Raw genomic sequence first — 17,890 nt, 5'->3', positions numbered from 1 at the left:
GCTAGATGGCGCAGTGGATAGAGTACCGGCCCTGGAGTCAGGAGTACCTGAGTTCAAATCCGGCCTCAGACACTTAACACTTACTAGCTGTGTGACCCTGGGCAAGTCACTTAACCCCAATTGCCTCACCAAAAAAAAAAAAAAAAATCAATGAGAGAAAGGGAAAATTTTGGGCAAAGATGAGTTTAGCTTTAAAAAAAGGCAAGATTCTAGTGTTAACAAGACTTCCAGGTAAAAGGTAGATAGAGGTGAGATGCAGGACTGAACTCAAGTTCTTTAGTTATCTACAAATTAATTACAAGTAAAATCATAGAAGTGGACCACATAGTCAAGGGACATAAGAGGACAAGGTCAAAGCCTTGAGAGACATCCATACTTTGGAGTCTGAAGGAGAAGAAACCAACATGAGAAACTGATAAGGAACAGCAAGACAAATAGAAAAAGAAGCAGGAGAGAAGATTGCCTTAGAAGACAAGGGAGAAAATATCATGCAATACAAGGTGGCAAATAGTAGCAAGGAGAATGAAGTGAGAAAAAGTCATTGTTGGTTTTTTGGGTTTCGGGGGATGGGCAAAAAGGAAAGTCAGTGACATGTGTGTTATTCTTATTTTTAAAATGCATCAATAAAATATCTTAAAGTAATTGCTTTTATCCCTAGAGGTCATTGGTAACTTTGGAGAGAACTGGATCTCTCCAAAGAGCAACCTGGTAGGGCTGGAAGCTATATTGCAATGGACTGAGGAGTGGATGTTATTAAAAAAATAGAGGCGGGGGCAGCTAGGTGGCGCAGTGGATAGAGCATCAGCTCTGGACTCAGGAGTACCTGAGTTCAAATCCGGCCTCAGACAGTTGACACTTACTAGCTGTGTGACCTTGGGCAAGTCACTTAACCCCCATTGCCCCACCAAAAAAAAAAATTTTTTTTTTTAGTGATTGAACTCAGGTACTCCTGAATCCAGGGCCGGTGCTCTATCCACTATGCCACCTAGCTGCCCCCAAAATTTTTTAAATTAAAAAAAAAAAAAAAAGAGGCAGAGTCAAAAGACAGGAACAAGATATTCTCAGGGGAAGAAATCCAAGTTACCTACAGCCATATGAGGAATGCTCCAAAACCACGAATTGAGAGATTTATTAAAACAATTTTTAGATTCTACTCTATACCCATCAAATTGGCAAAGTTGACAAAAAAGGAAAAATGACATTATGTATGTGGGGTTTCAGGAAAAAAGGAACACTGATGCACTGTTGGTAAATTGATACAGCCATTTTGGAAAGCAATATGGAACTATTCTCCAAATACTACTAAACTGTGCAAACCCTTTGACCCAGCAACCATTACTAAATCTACATACCAAAGAGAAGGAAGTGAGCATGAATATAGAGAATAGATTATGGAGAATGTCACCTACCTCCTGACAGAGAAGTGATGGACTAATATGCAGAAATAAATATACAGTTTGGATATGGCTAATATGGCAGCTTGTTTTGATTAATTATGCTTATTCATTAGAAGGGTTTTAGATTTCTTCGGGGAGGGGTCAAGGTAGAAGGGAGGAAAAAATAAATCCTTGATAATTGAAAAAAGTAATCTTAAAGTAGAGGCAGGAGAAAGGACAAGTCTCCGAGTTTATCATTTAAAGGGACTAAATATATAGTATCATGGCATGAGGGTATCAAGGTCAAGGGAACAGTTTTTTGTTTTTTTTTTCTGATAAAAGTTAATTTATTTTTTTCCAGTTACATGTAAAGAGAGTTTTCAACATTTGTATTTCCAATTTCAAATTTTTCTCCCTCCCTCCCTCCCCCCTCCCCTAGACACACCAGGTAATCATATATATATATATATATATATATATATATATATATATATATAAAATAACATTAAACATATTTCTGCATTAGTCATGTTATAAGAGAAGAATCAGAGCAATAAGGAAAAACCTCAAAATAGAAAAACAACAGCCCCCAAAACAAAAGAAATAATATTGTTCAATCAGCATCCATACTCCACAGTTCTTTTTTTTTTTCCCCCTGGATTTGGAAATCCCCTTTCATCATGAGTCCCCCTGGAACTCTCCTATACCATTGAATTGGTGAGAAGAATCTAGTCCATCACAGCTGATCAACACACAATGTTGATGATACTGTGTACAATGTTCTTCTGGTTCTGCTCATCTCAATCATCATCAGTTCATGCAAGTCCTTCCAGGTTTCTCTGAACTCCTGCTCATCGTTTCTTACAGCACAATAGAATTCCATTACATTCGTATACCACAACTTGTTCAGCCACTCCCCAATTGATGGGCAACCCCTCAATTTCCAATTCCTTGCCACCACAAAAAGAGCAGCTATAAATATTTTTGTACATGTGGGTCCTTTTCCCTTTTTTGTGATCTCTTTGGGAAAAAGACCCAAAAGTGGTATTGCCAGGTCAAAAGGTATGCACAGCTTTATATCCCTTTGGGCATAATTCCAGATTGCTCTCCAGAATGGTTGGATCAGTTCACAGCTCCACCAACAATGCATTAGTGTTCCAATTTTCCCACAGCTTCTCCAACATTTATTATTTTCCCTTTTTTTTGCCATATTAGCCAATCTGATAGGTGTCAGGTGGTACCTCAGAGTTGTTTTAATTTGCATTTCTCTAATCAACAGTGATTTAGAGCATTTTTTCATATGGGAATAGATAGCTTTGATTTCTTCATCAGAAAACTGCCTGTTCATATCCTTTGACCATTTCCTAATTGGGGAATGACTTGGATTCTTATAAATTTGATTTAGTTCCCTATATATTTTAGAAATGAGACCTTTATCAGAAGTACTAGCCATAAAAATTGTTTCCCAGCTTTCTGCATCCCTTCTAATTTTGGATACATTGCTTCTGTTTGCACAAAACCTTTTTAATTTAATGTAATCAAAATCATCCATTTTGCATTTCATAATATTCTCTATCTCTTGTTTGGTCATAAACTGGGAACAGTTTTTTTTTAGGATGAGGGAAACCTGAGTATGTAGGCAGTAGGAAAGAAGCCAGTAGTGAAGGAGAGATTAAGACAGGTGGGAAGGGGGGGGGGGTGGGGTAGATGCTGACTCAGAATGTATAACTTATTCAATGATGGTATTCAATTTTTTTTCCCTTGGATGTCATGATTCAGAACAATTATGCATAGAATAAAAACTGTTGGGCTTTTAAAAAAAAGCAAAACTGGAATGTCAGAAAAATATGTTTAGAAAAATTTCAAAGGAAAAAATTTTGAGGGGAAAACAGGGATGGTCTATATCATTATTACTATTATTATTAGTGATACTAGTAATGATAGTAACCGAATTTATATACCATTTATCATTTATGAAGTAGTTTCTGCATAGCAATTTTTGAAGGTAGGTAATGAAAGCATTAATATCCCCTAATTCTCATGGATCATATAGCTACTCTACACTAAAGGAGGAACTTGAACTTTGACTCCAAGACTAATGTTATTTCTGTAACATAATGTTCTATCATTTTCTAAAGTTAAATCATTATAGGAACACTTGACACTATTAAATACACTGGTATTTTTTCTCAAAATTCAGTTTCTTTTCCCATCCTAATTATTTACCCCCAAAGAAGCTTTAATCATGACAATCACTAAGAACTTATCAATGTCTCATTATTACATAAAATAATGTTGAAATTAGCAGACCAATGTCAATTCCTTTCTCTTGTTCAAATATTTTTAAACACCTATGTAAACATGGCTAATGTGGAAATACATTTTGCATGATTTGTATAATGGGCATCACATTTCTTTCCTTTTCAATGGGTTGGGAGGGGCTGGAAGAAGGGAAAGAATTCAGAACTAAAAATAAATTTTTTTAAATCCCAAAATATTTGGATAATGATAAAAACAAAAATAAAATCCTCAAACACATACAAGGTCCTCTACGAGGTGATAATGAAGTATAAGTAGATTCCCAAGCTACCCCCAAAAGTCTGCCATCAAGGGGCTTACATTCTACCAAGAGGGTGCAACATGTAAATTGAAATATATTGGGTGTCGGGGCAGCTAGGTGGCGCAGTGGATAGAGCACTGGCTCTGGATTCAGCCTCAGACACTACACACACACACACACACACACACACACACACACGGTTTCAATTTCTGCATGAAGGAGAGGGTAATAGCGGGAAAAGAACTGGTTTTCGAGACCAAAGACCTGGGTTTATTAAATCCTGGCTCTGTTACTTTTATCTATGGGATGATAGGCAAATAACAATCTCTCCAGGCCACAAGCTCACCTGTAAAAGGGGAAAGATAGGGCACTGGACTAAGAGACCTCCACTGTCACTTCCAACTTTTAAATTTATGACTCCAACTTGAGGAGTTTACACTCTCTTTTAAAGAGGATATAGTAAATCTCTTACTAATTCAGATGAATATCAATAGAAAATAACAAAATGTCTGAATTATAAGCAAAGAAGTAGACCATGAAGGAGGAAGGAAGAGAAAAAGAAATCATGGAGCAGGCTGGGCCTTGTGGCACCCTTTGAATCACCAAAAGGAGATACCTGTGCAAGTACAGCAACTAAGCACTAAGCAAACGATTCTAAGAACAATACCTACAAACTTCTTTTTAACCAACAGATAGTACTCACTTATAATCAGAAGCAAACATTTGAAAGTGGGATTTTAAAATATTTTAAATATTTGTTTACTTTAGTAGGTGTGATATTTAAAATCTAATATGTGGTCACCTTGTTTCTATGCCCAGTGTGTGGGGGGAGGGAGAACTAGCTACCTTTTACTTATAAGGTAGAAATGTCAGCACCAGTTTTTGGCATTAAACATTTATTAAAGAGTAAAGAGAACACATGGAGTACAGAAAGTAAAGCAAGAAAAGCCTATCTCCTTTCTTCTCTCTGCCACCAACCCAAAGTCCTCAAATGAAAAAACGCCAGACCCAGGGAGCCAGCCTCACCTTGTTGATGTCGTAGTCCACAGCCTCTGAGAACAACACCCCACTCAGGGCTGGCCAGGTGTGGTCTTGATTTAATCAACCTTAAGTAGGTTCTCAGTCAATCAGTTAGTCTCACCCAATTCCTGCCAAGGAATTTGCCAAGGGCAAAAACAAAACAGTTTCTTCCCTCAAAATAGATGCATTGCACTGGGAAGTGGGAGAAATGACAATAGAAAGGATCTTAGCTAGGGATCTTGGGAGAAAAAAAGTCTCTTACAGTGTTTCTTCTATTATTTTTCAAAATCATAACTTTTCAGACACAGACACTTTAACCAAAAAGGAGGCAGCATGGTGGTGCGTACAGTGGATCAAGGTAAATTGGTAAATATCTATTGTATTCATTATGTTTTATTTCCTATGTGAGAAAATAATGGGATTTGGCAGACATCCCACCTGAAGATTGATTTGGAATTGATTGAGACTAACTGATTGACTGAGAACCTACTTAAGGTTATAAAGAAAAATACTAGCTATTATCAGTTAAAACATCAAAAATTCCTAAATTGGTAAGACAAAATTAATGCTGTATTATACAAGTCACAAAAGACAAAAGAGGTTCAAAGCAAATAAAGCCTACAAAAAAGTCAGGAAAGCAAGGAAGCTCACTGAATGAGACCAGAGCAAATCACTCAAGTTCTGTGAACTTGTTTCTTCCTCATCTGAAAAGTAAGACTACTACAACTTGTCCTGCTTCCTTCTATGCCCAAAGGGCTAGGGAGCGGTGCATATCCTAACTATGCCCAAAGGGCTAGGGAGCGGTGCATATCCTTTGATCCAGTAATACCACTACTAGGTCTGTATCCCAAAGAGATTATAAAAAAGGGAAAAGGACCCACATGTACAAAAATATTTCTAACAGCTCTCTTTGTGGTGGCAAACAATTGGAAATCAAGCAGATGCCCATCAATTGGGGAATGGCCGAACAAGTTGTGGTATATGAATGTAATGGAATACTATCATGCTAGAAGAAATGATGAGCAGGAATATTTCAGAAAAACCTGGAAAGACTTAAGTGGAATGACACTGAGTGAAGTCAGCAGAACCAGGAGAATACTGTACACAGCAACACTGTGCAATGATCAACTGTGATAGACTTAGCGCTCTCTTCTTAGCAATACAATGACTCAAGACAATGCCAATGACTCATGATGGAAAATGCTCTCCGCATCTAGAAAAAACAACTGTGCTGAATGCAGATTGAACCATACTGTTTCTACTTTTTTTTCCTTTTTTGAGGTTTTTCCCTTTTGTTCTGATTCTTTTTTCACGTGACTAATGCAGAAATGTTTAATGTGATTATACATATTGCCTTCTGTCTTGAGGAGGGGGAAGGGAAGAGATGGAGAGAGAAAAATTTGGAACTCAAAATATTATAAAAACAAATGTTGAAAACTATCTTTATATGTAACTGGAAAAAAATACTATTAAGATTGGAAAGTGTTCCTTCACACAAAATGTCCTTTCAAATTTCTGCCTATCAAAATAAGTCATTCTTTCACATCCAAATGAAAAATTACCTTCTCGGTCCCAAAGGCAAAAGTTCTCTTTCTTATGAACAAGTTATTTGTCTCTAACTTTACCCAGACTGAAAATCCCTAGCCCCATATTAGCTATTTAGTAGGTATGTGATTTTTGTCCTAAAGAGAAACTGCTGAAGGGGCAGCTAGATGGTGCAGTAGATAGAGCACTGGCCCTGGAGTCGGGAGTACCTGAGTTCAAATCGGGCCTCAAACACTTAATACTTACTAGCTGTGTGACCCTGAGCAAGTCACTTAACCCCAATTGCCTCACTAAAAAAAAAATTTAAAAAAGAGAAATTGCTGAATGGTAGCAACAGCACACTGGCTCACAAAAAAACAGGTATGATCTTACCCTGCTACTTACCTTTCATCAAGCCAGCCCCTATTGCCAGAATTTAATGATGGTAGATCACAGAACTGCCACTATTGCTCCCTACAACCACTCTAATGATCCAGCTTTTTTTCAGTACCAGAACTCATTTTTAAATCATAAAAGTATTTTATTATTTTCTAGTTACATGTAGAGATAGTTTTCAACATTTGTTTTTATAAGATTTCTAGTTTCAAATTTTTCTCCCTCTTTCCCCCCTCTCCAAGACAGCAAGCAATAAGAACTCATTTTTATATCCTGTACTAAAGGTGATCCTTTTCAAGTCCATGAAAGAAAGCAGTGTTCATAGCTTCATATACATATATAAAATCTCTGAGGTTTGACCATGCTGCCTCTTCTAGAAAATAAAGGAAAAGACAGATCATGTAACTATCCACCAAGCTTTCCACTCCTTGGTGGGAACAACCCACCACGAAAACTAATCATCATAAATGGCCAAGCACTGCCACCACCACTACTATAGTAGGCACACAGGAAGTAACTACCTATTTCCTTCTATATGATCATAGTTACTTTCTTTACCTTTCTTCTAATTTATCAACACTACTCACTAAGTGACTATGATCTACAGATCATTGCACTAGGCACTGTGATAGACATCATCTAGGTAGCAAGGACAGATTTTATAAATAATCCATAAACATGGCATTTCAACACTTTGGAAATCCCGAACCCCCTAAACCCTGAAAATTTTTATTTATTTATACTATATGTGTAGTTTGTTCATATCTGATATGAACAAATAAACAACCAGATAGCAGAAACTGCAAAGAGGTAATGTGGTATTATGGAAACCCTTAAACTATTTCAAATGAACCTCCAACAATATAAACAGAATTCTAGTCCTGGCTCTGCCACAAAACAGCTGTTTGACCTTGGGCAAATCATTTAACCTCTAGGCTCATCTGTAAAATGAGGGAATTATACCAGATGACCTCGAAGGTACTAACCCTGTAAAGGCAGAGTCTCAAGGACAAATTTGTCCTATGCCAGAATGAGCCTAGAAAAGTGACTATAATTTTTTTCTGGGTTCTTCTCTTGAATGATACTTCTGAGAAAAACTACTAATAAAGGAAAGATGCAGTTGGTTTTCTAGGTTTGTAGTTTGGTTGTGTTTTTTTTAATATGGTACTGAAATGCTTTTTTTCTCACAGAGTTATTAAACTTAATATTAGTATTCTGCCTTCTCCTTGTTAAGAGTGACTGAATATGAGTGTGTGTATAAAATTATAAAAGAAAATTCTGTATATGCAGCCAACATTTAGTACATAAGCATTGCATTCAAGAGTTATATCCTACCCCATAAAGTTGTAGGTTATTTGGTCTTTGTGGTGGAAGAAGCTATAATATTAATGTTTTATTTTGAGTTTTAAATGAAAAAGAGTCATTAAAATGCTTCAAACTCTTCCTGAAGGAAACAATTATTTTATATTTAAATATAATAGTACATTTATTCATTTTAAAATATATTCTGCACATACTTTGATACTTCATTTCAATGTAAATGTACACTTAATGGACTGTTCCATGAAAAAGAATTAGCTGGGTTTTCAAAACGAAACAAAACAAAACCAAAAAACCCCCACTAAATACAAGCTACTTATGAATTATAATTCTACATATTTAAATTAAGGTTAATTTCATTAGTCTCCAAAGATATTATATGAAAAAAACACTTTTTTCTTAATGAATTCTTCCTTCCTCCACTATATAAATTATTTTACCATCTTATCTATAATCTATTCAAATATAATAGGATTAAATCATATAATTGAAAAACATATGTAGAACAGTTAACTACAACTACTCAGGCCTATAGCTTTATTATATATTACTCTGACACTTGTCACTACCAAAAAAAGTAAGAATATAAAACATGTTGTGACAGTGAAGGAGTATTTCTTGTTCCATATGTGTTTAAAGATTGTCTTGCTACTCTAGCCAAGGTGATGTGTTTCTTTTCTCTTTGCCTTTTTGCTCTGCAGTGCTTCTAAGTATAGTGACAGCAGCATCAGGCTTTACTAGTAACAGCGCAAGCTCAGTGAAAATCTGGGAAATATAAGTGGAAACATGAGAGACCGCTTTATTTGGCAGTGCTAAAAAAAAAAATAGCAGGACAAATGGCAAAGCAGTGTGTTGGGACTGCAGGATGAACAATCAATAGGCAGAAAGCAAGATAGAGGCTTCCTCAGCTTCTGGATCGACAATCGACAGCTGAGAGACTATTTTTTGCTATGGTTGACTAAATATGGTCAGGGAAGAGAGAGGCACAAGAGAGCCCGTTTGCCTGGGAGTGCATGTTTTAAATGCTTAGCTGCCTATAAAGCTGTAACAGTTGAGCTCAAACCTTCTGAGTGGGAAATATGGTTAGCCTCTGTAGTGTCCATGTGGAAGTCCTGACCTCGCTTGCAGACTTGACCTCTGGAGATGAAAAGGTAGCTTCAATACAGATCTGCCTACCCTTTAATCTTGGAAACTCAAAACAAAACAAAAGCAAAACCTCAAGCAAGAAAAGATGCAGTGTACTTTTTAAGAAGCCAGAAGAATCCAATACATTGTGTTGGGGGTAGGATAATGGGGGGGGGGTGATTTGCTGTTTGCTTTGGGGGGTGGGGGGTCGAGGTTTGCTTTTTTTGCCTTTTAAAAATTATAAAGTAATTTCCTCTGCAACTTTTTTTCCTTTTCCGGAGCTCTTCATCAGAGAAATGAGCTAGGTTCATCTTCCTTGGACATTCTAGCATCCTTAACTTTCGGTCCAGCAAGCACAAGGTACTCATTTATACGCAGTATTAGTAATTTGACATTCCAAGAAAGATAGCCAATGATGATTAAATTTTACTATGGACACTAGTTTTGGGGGGAGGGAGGGGGGCGGGAGATGTTAAGTTTTATCTATTTAAGAAGGTGAGGTACTATATTCACCGACACTTCCTCCTTACCTCCCCCCTCCCATGTAATGAAGAGCTGAATCAGCGAATAGAGTGAACGAACACTCAGGATGAGATGGCTGCTGCTGATGGGTCTGTCTCTCTAGGTCATTACCTCTCCTCCAACTGCAAATGCTGCATGATACTAAGCTTACAGGTAACAGAGCACCACAAGGCCTATGTTATTCTGTACTTTTAAGGATTCCTTTGACTTTCTGCATGCTTACCTATGGTTTACTAGATGGTTGCTTCTATTGATTAATTACTATCTATCTGGGCACAGTTTAATTTTAGAGTTCAAGTACAAAGCCTTAGTAGTGTAAAAAGGAGGCTTTGAAAAAGCAGCCCAATATAACATGCCAGAGAACTTATTTGAAAGATGTTATCTAGTAAGTGTAAATTCCTGCCATTTATTAATTACTAAAATTAAAGCTTTATTCTTGGTAATGGCTGTGTAGTGTAGCATTTTGTTATCCCAGTAAATTATATCCTATTTTTAGATATATTATCTTTAAAATTATTAATTATTTCAAGATTCAAGCCACTAAGAAATATAATCATGAGATTTTTTTAAAGATGCTGAATAGCCATAAAGATAATCTAGTTTAAACTCAGAATGTGCATGCTGTAATTCTAATACTGCATTGCTGTTTCTCCTTGTAGTATTGGGCTATCTACAGCTACATTCTGATTTGCTCTCTATCAGCTGCACTAGCTTTTTGTCATGGGCTGCAGGAAATTCACTTTCCCTGGCCTTCTTTTAACTACAGAATTTCCTATGATACTTTATTTGCAATTAAGTCTTCCATGTTATAAGAATTAAGTCCTCTCTTATTATAATTTACTTTCATGTCTGACAAATGCACATGCTAAAACTGGGCTGGTCCTATCCCAAAACTTTTCAGTTCTTTTAAGTTGGCCCTTACTCATATACTTAGTTTACTGTTCAATTGTTCTAGCATGTTCATAAAGAGGTTTTTTAAAAAGGAAAACTTTTAACTGAGTAGCAACTAGATAAATATTTTAGATCTGATTATTAATTTTTATTCATCCTAGAAAATGGCATGAAACTTTGAGTAAATACATTTAGTGATTAACAATGACAATAAAAACATCAGATAAGCATTATCTACCACTTGTGACCTATGGCCTACTGGTAGCTTAAAACTTACAATAAGATTTCTTTTCTCTTTAAACACAGTCATTCTTTTGAAAAAAAAAGGGCTTAAAGCACTTTGGACAGATTTTATTGCTTATAAATTATAAAATCTACATTAGAAAAAAGTATTAATTGGATAAAGCGGGAAATTTTTACTAGGATATGGTTTATGAAAAACTTATTTTCCACTGGACTACCTGCTTTTAGAATTCAGAAGCACAAGTCATGAAAGAATTCTGCTGAGAAGACAAGATGAAACCTTTCCAATTACAAAAATATACCCTGCACAACTTCATCAGGTCAATGAATCACACAAATTTGGCCAAACCAGGATGAAGAGCAACAGATATGTTTGGAAATGACTATGACCAGCAAGAACAATGAAGTGTAGTAAGCCTTAATTCCAAATCTGCAGGTAAATGACACTATAAAGTTCAGTCCTTGTTGAAAAAGTAATATGTGCAAGTAAGTACACCATTTTTGTAAATAATGAGCAAGTTCAATGTTAGTCTAATGATAAAGGAATAGGGAAAATTAAATATTTCAGGTTTATCTGACAACTGTCTAGACCTACTCAGAGCACATACTTCTTTATGTACCCATATGAACATACAATGCTATGGAATGTAAAGAAGTATGTATTTTTGGTAGGTGATAAACCACCAAGGGGGAAAGACCTAGACTGCGACGGGAACAAGCAGCATTTCTTTTGGAATGACCTTCATGTAGCAAATTAACCTGGCAAGAATGAGGACATTTTTTAGTATTGCCACAACAAAATGTGAAACAACATATTCAATTCCAAAGACACTGACGGTATTTATGTGAAGAAAGAAAGATTTCTGTTGAAAAAACGGTAAAGAAAAGTATGAGTATTTTGGTTCCTTTCTCTTTTTAAATCCTTTTTAAAACAAGAAAGATTCAGAGTGATTCAGGTGACTAAAATTTGAGAGCCCAAAAAGAGAAAGTCATCTTAGCACAGAGAGAACGAAAACACAGTTTACTTTCACATCTGGTATTTGCCAATGTTTTGATTCAACTATTACATTTTAATTTAGGTATGTCACAATAAAATTTTTTGATTTATCAAATTCTGGCATACCAAAAAAGGGTTTACTCACTCAAAAATGTTAGCAAAATACTCAAAATAAATAGCTGTTGAAATCTGACCTACAAATAGTTGGAGAAATTTTTCATGAAAAGGCTTTTTTTGGGTAGTCTTGACAATCAGTCACAGCTATAGTTTCAATTCTAAAAGATTAGTGATTAACAGTGAGCCCTTTCTCCCCATCTCTGCCCCCCCAAAGAAAAAGCACCTTTACCCTTTTAAGTCTGTTAGATCATTAATCAAATCCACACTTGAAATGTTTTGTTGACTGTTTAGATTGAATAAACTGAAATGGCAGATTTTAGCATAGAAAATGATAATCCAATAATTTCTAGGATACAGCTGCTAATCATAAAATTACTACTGGGGCAGCTAGGTGGCACAGTGGATAGAGCACCAGCCCTGGAGCCAGGAGTACCTAAATTCAAATCCAGCCTCAGACACTTAACACTTACTAGCTGTGTGACCCTGGGCAAGTCACTTAACCCCAATTGCCTCACTAAAAAAAAAAATAAATAAATAAATAATAATAATATTACTACTACCAATAGAATCTTGAATTTAAAAAGAGGAATGAGGGTTTTGGGGGGTCATTTTACTATATATCTTTGAGCTTTGTTTTATCCCAATCACTATATTTAAGCCAAACTGGATTAACTAACATAGATACCAAACTATTCCCTATTTGTAAGGTACAGTGTTATAATTAAATTTATTATAAATGCTAAAGACCCACTATTTGTAGCACTAAAACCATCAGTTGTTATGAATAAGATCTATGGGGGAGGGGGGAGATAATGGGAGAAAAATATCCTAAATGCCTATCAAAATGAATAAAATAAACCCTATTAAGGCCATAAAATTAATAAGTGACAAATGCACAGAAAACTTAGAGGTATCTTCATTTTGTTTCAGTTCAGTTTGTTTGCTAGACAGCCCTTAAATGAGACAGCCACACTCAAGTGATACTACTTTACCTTGGATAGCTAGGAAGATCTTACCTGAAGTGTGGGATTTTGTTTGGGTTATGTTGGCTTTTTAATATTGAGTGTTCTTTTTTGTGTCAGAAGTCATATAGAAATGCCTAAAAGTTGGCCAAAGTTAATTTTCTTTCTACCCATTAATTTAATTGGTCAAGCAAGCAATAGAAAAATCATAAATTACAACTGTAACCTACAGAGAACATGAAACTGACTTTGTAATGTTTGAGAGACTAAAAATCTTTTCAGTTTGATTGAGGAAAATCATATGTACGAATGAAATATATTTCACATATTTCAAAAATATTTCCAGGAATGGTTTTTCCTAAAAATAATTCCCTCAAAAATAAGCTAATGTTCATCTCTTGATAATAGTTTTTAAAGAATTTTATGTTACTTGATAAGTATTAACTTTTAGAAATTCTCAACAGTAGTTGGTGGTTTCTCCTGTGTTCTCCAATACTCTACTTTGTTATGATTATCCCCTTAAATTTTGTAATGAATACTTTACAGATAAATTACTCTATACATTCTAAAATTTATTTTTTTAAATTACTGAAAACATATCAATGACCTATTATCTCTTATAATTTCATATTAAGATCATGATACTTTGAAACAAAATGATAGCTGGCCAATTACAAAAGGTAGAAGTATATATTGATACTATTGCATACTAGCTCAACTTAACATACCTAAGAGTATATTCAGTCATTCTAAAATGTCACATCTATCACTTAGATCAGCTGTTCATTTTTAACTGAGTACACACTAAACTCTGGGCATCTGCTGACACTGTTGTAACTCAAACATTTCAACTGTCTCCCTGACAGGGATAACAGATGCTGACATTATCAAATGCTGTACTATGTGTTTCTTTTTTTCCATGGCCTCTTTTTGCCCCGATATGGCCAGTATATGAAACTGAACTGACATCCAAAAGCACACTTGAGCAGCTGGATCTGCTAAGTAGTTCCCATATAACTGATAAAAATAGAAGCCCATTTTAAGGTTATCATCAGTGCTTAAGTCCAGGCAACCTGACACCTGCTATGTTTCTATTAGAATACATGGTGTAAAGAATATATTTACATAAATATCTTCAGCAACATTATACTTATCTACCGACAGATGCAGAGTATACTTGACAAAAGTAGTCTGAACTAATACTGACCCCCTCTCTTTGTTCCTTAACTGCCTCTGGCCAGACAAAAGAGGAACAATAAAAAATTCTGCTGAAGCTCTCTATGACTCCTCTAACTTATGCTCCTTTTAGGCTGTTTTTTAAATCGGGCCTTTAACTTCACACAGTAATACTTCAGAAGACAAACTCTGATACTCTGCCCCTTGTCAAGCCAAATCCAAATGTAAACTATGTTAGATTTTCTAAATTGTCATCACTATGCTAACATGAAATAGCAAAATTCTACTTGTTCAAATGAATATAGCTTTATATTTTCTCAAGACATTATTTCTTTAATACTGAGATTTCTTCAGTCAGGGTTCTCTTTGAATTAAAACGAATCACAATCCCTGTATGCCAGGGGTCAACCTAGTGATAAGCCTCTCCAAAATTAGTTAGGCTGGTTGTCAGATTACAGAGTCCAAAACTAGACCTGTTTTCCAATGCCTCACCAGCATGGCAGGATCTACCAGGGTATATATTCCACAGGCCCAGCCTTGAAAAAATCCAGGGTCACCTCTACAATAAAATGAAGTAACAGAGATTTTGGTGAAGGTAAAAAATTACCCTTGACCAAAACTTCATTTTGCTTGTAAGATGGGATGAGGTGACTTGTTTTCAAAATTAGTCTATCTGTACCAATATGACTAACTGAGGAAATCAAATTATTATTCTAAGCAAAGTCTAACTAGCTATCTGTGTAAGGTTAGCAACATTACGTAAGTGATATGAGGTGAAAAAATACACTGGCATATATGGTGGTTCCTTTCACCCACATAGGCTCAAACAATACTTTTAATATACGTATGATCTATTTATAAACCAAAGGGCAGAAGTACTTCAAGGCCATTCTCATTCTTCTCCACCCCCTTTCAGCAACTTGCTATTGGTCCATAACAGTTTAAGACTAAAAAAAGCAATAGTGATAGAAAAGGTGTGACCTGTTGAAATCAAGAACAGTACTTATCCCCACTTCAAATATACAGACATCAGTTTTCACTGATTAAGCAATCTGGTTTACTGCCCAAAGATTTAAATTAAGAATGATATGTTATTCTAGTTGCAGCCACTTTTAAAATGAGTTACTTTCTGTGTTTATAAATTATATGAAGTTGTTCAAAAGATAACAGCAACAGTATAACAATCCACCCACTTCTGTTCTTCCACTGAAGTAAAAGGATTCTTTCAAACAGTAGTCATCTTTAAAATAGAAGACTTTCAACTCAACTCAACAAAGTACAGATCTATCTTGTTAATTTCTAAATTTTACAGAGGGGTACAAGTTCATAAAGATTATTAACACAAGAAACTAAACTATTTCAAATCAAACAACTCTAAAGCATGACAATGCTTTGCTAAAGCTGGTAAAATGGAACCAAATCACCTATTCAATGGATTTGGTCCCCTTCAACCAGCTGTAGCTATGCATTGATTACTACAAGAAAGCAAAAACTTTCAATAAAGAATATAATTAACATATGTCAACTAATTTTCAACTTGTTTGGTTTTCAGAACATGGTTAAATATAGTACAGATAATGATTTACAGTAACATTTGAATTTTATATTTTATCAAACTGTATTTTAAGGTATAATACTTCTGTTACTAATGCTTGTAAAGAATGATTTTTAGGATAAAGAAACATGTTTATTAAAATTTTTTATGAAAAATAAATGTTGACTGTTAAGTTTCTCAAATATAGCCTTTTACTTATTTCATGATTCTTGGCATAACATTTATTTCCCCATAGATAATAAATGGTAATGAAGTGAAGGCATACTTCATAATAGAAAAACTAAACTTCTTTTCTATGACAGAGCAACCTAAAAATCTATAGGCACACTAAACCACTATTCATCATTACATATAATTGAGTTTGAGAAAAACTATATATTTAATATCAAATTACATCAAGAAAAGGTTGTATTACATAATGATAGGAACTGGACATATGATTTCATTGTTATATGGAACGCCTTCGTGAGGAAATTCAAGTTGGCACATTCTCAGCAACATACAGTTTTAAAGGGTTGCCTAGAGATGAGGTTAAACAAAATTTCTGAAACTGAATTTAGCCCATTTAGCATCAATCTGAGAATTCTGCCATTATTCACCTCAGTTAAAATTCACCTTGATTAAAACTGGAGTGTGAGGAGAAGGTAGGGAAAGAGGCACTAAGAATAAAGTATATCTAGTTAGGATCTATAGTAGACTAGAAAAAACAGGACTAGGAGTCATTTTAGTCCTGGATTCTAGCCTCAGCTTTGCCCCATACTAGCTTTATGATCCTGGAAAAACTGCTCACTCCTTTGGGTCAATGTATCTTTATCTTTAAGATGAGGTTAGACTGGATTAGTTCTAAGATCCCTAAAATGTTCTAATAAACTATAAAATGCAAATAATTTACCAGATTTACTATTTCCCAAACTGATAGCTATACACTTCAGCCCTATTTAGAGCACATATCTGATTCCAGGAACAACCACAAATTTCTTTTTCCAAATGCAGTTTTTAAAACGATCACTATTTCAAACCCTTACCTAAAACATACATTTTACAAAGAAAAATAAAGAAAATGGTTTTACCTACATAACTCTCCCCTAACAATTATTTCTACTTGGAAATAGCAGTTACTGAAAGCAGAGATTCCTCTAAGTTCAACATAACATATCCTTCTCCTGACAGCTAAATGACTAAGTTAAGAGCTGGGGAGGAAAGAAGGAATCAGAAAAATAGTGAATCCTTATTCAACTACTCCTGTCCAACTGACTCTCATTATTTCAGCTTCCCTTTGCCTAAAAGGACAAAGGGCTATTAAGTTTCTTCCAAATATCCTTCTGTTCATTCCTGCCAGCCCTGCTTAACCACCATAATACCCCACAACCGTGTTCAGTAGTCTGGTACCAAGATACTTAAGCTCCAATGTGTGATGGAAAAGGAAAGGCTAAACACAACTTTGCAATCATTTACAAATGTTCCCCTTTTCTCTTTCACAAAAAGACTCCGAGTTTCACTCTAAGCAAGAAGGAATTCTTAAGAAAGGGACAAATTCTAAGTGTTCTAGCCCATTCAACTTTGCTACTCCAATGTCCATAAAAATTCTGGGTAACAACTATTCAATAAGTGGATGCAAGTATTTCAAAGATTAATGAAGGTTAGTGAAAAGTGGGCAGCATCCAGATGCTCACATAACCTTTTCATTTTTCTATGCCCATCACTTTGTAATGGAAAACACTGGGAAAAAAGGAGGATGGGGAGGACATGTGAGTAGTCTGCCACTGCCCTCAATTTACAAGGCCTCTTCAGTTGAAAGCTGATGAAAACAGCCCATCTGAATGCCATTATTTTGTTTACATATTATAGAACTCAGAGTGCTTTGAATTAGGTAAACAAATAACAAAATCAATGTCTTCAAGGGCTCACATCCTAATTGTATGTCTACACATATGATGAAAGCAGACATCAAATAAGAATAGGATATCAGTTTCATTTCCTTTCTCAGGTATTTTTCTATAGCTAGCTAGGCTGCTCCTATATCATAAATGTACTAAACATCAGTAAAGCTTCTGGTGAGCTAGATCCCTGAGAAAAGAAAAAAAAATCATTTAACATTAAGAAGAC

General features: G+C 35.3%; 1 protein-coding gene and 1 long non-coding RNA gene across 3 annotated transcripts in view; one reads left to right on the top strand and one right to left on the bottom strand.

Moving 5' to 3' along the window:
- The window catches only part of MIB1 (MIB E3 ubiquitin protein ligase 1), a 168,144-nt gene that overhangs the window by 57,087 nt on the left and 93,167 nt on the right, over positions 1-17,890 (bottom strand).
- Positions 9,231-15,906, top strand: LOC122737058. Of its 2 annotated transcripts, XR_006354231.1 has the most exons (5): positions 9,231-9,347; positions 9,603-9,681; positions 9,875-9,996; positions 11,206-11,413; positions 11,650-15,906. It is a non-coding gene; the product is annotated as an uncharacterized LOC122737058 (long non-coding RNA). The 2 variants fall into 2 exon arrangements; XR_006354230.1 differs by having other exon boundaries at positions 11,206-15,906.

The sequence above is a fragment of the Dromiciops gliroides genome, chromosome 1 (assembly GCF_019393635.1).
Source record: "Dromiciops gliroides isolate mDroGli1 chromosome 1, mDroGli1.pri, whole genome shotgun sequence".
In the NCBI taxonomy this organism is placed as follows: Eukaryota; Metazoa; Chordata; class Mammalia; order Microbiotheria; family Microbiotheriidae; genus Dromiciops; species Dromiciops gliroides.
Note: the sequence above shows the minus strand (reverse complement) of the source record. Positions and strands in the feature narration are given on the sequence as shown.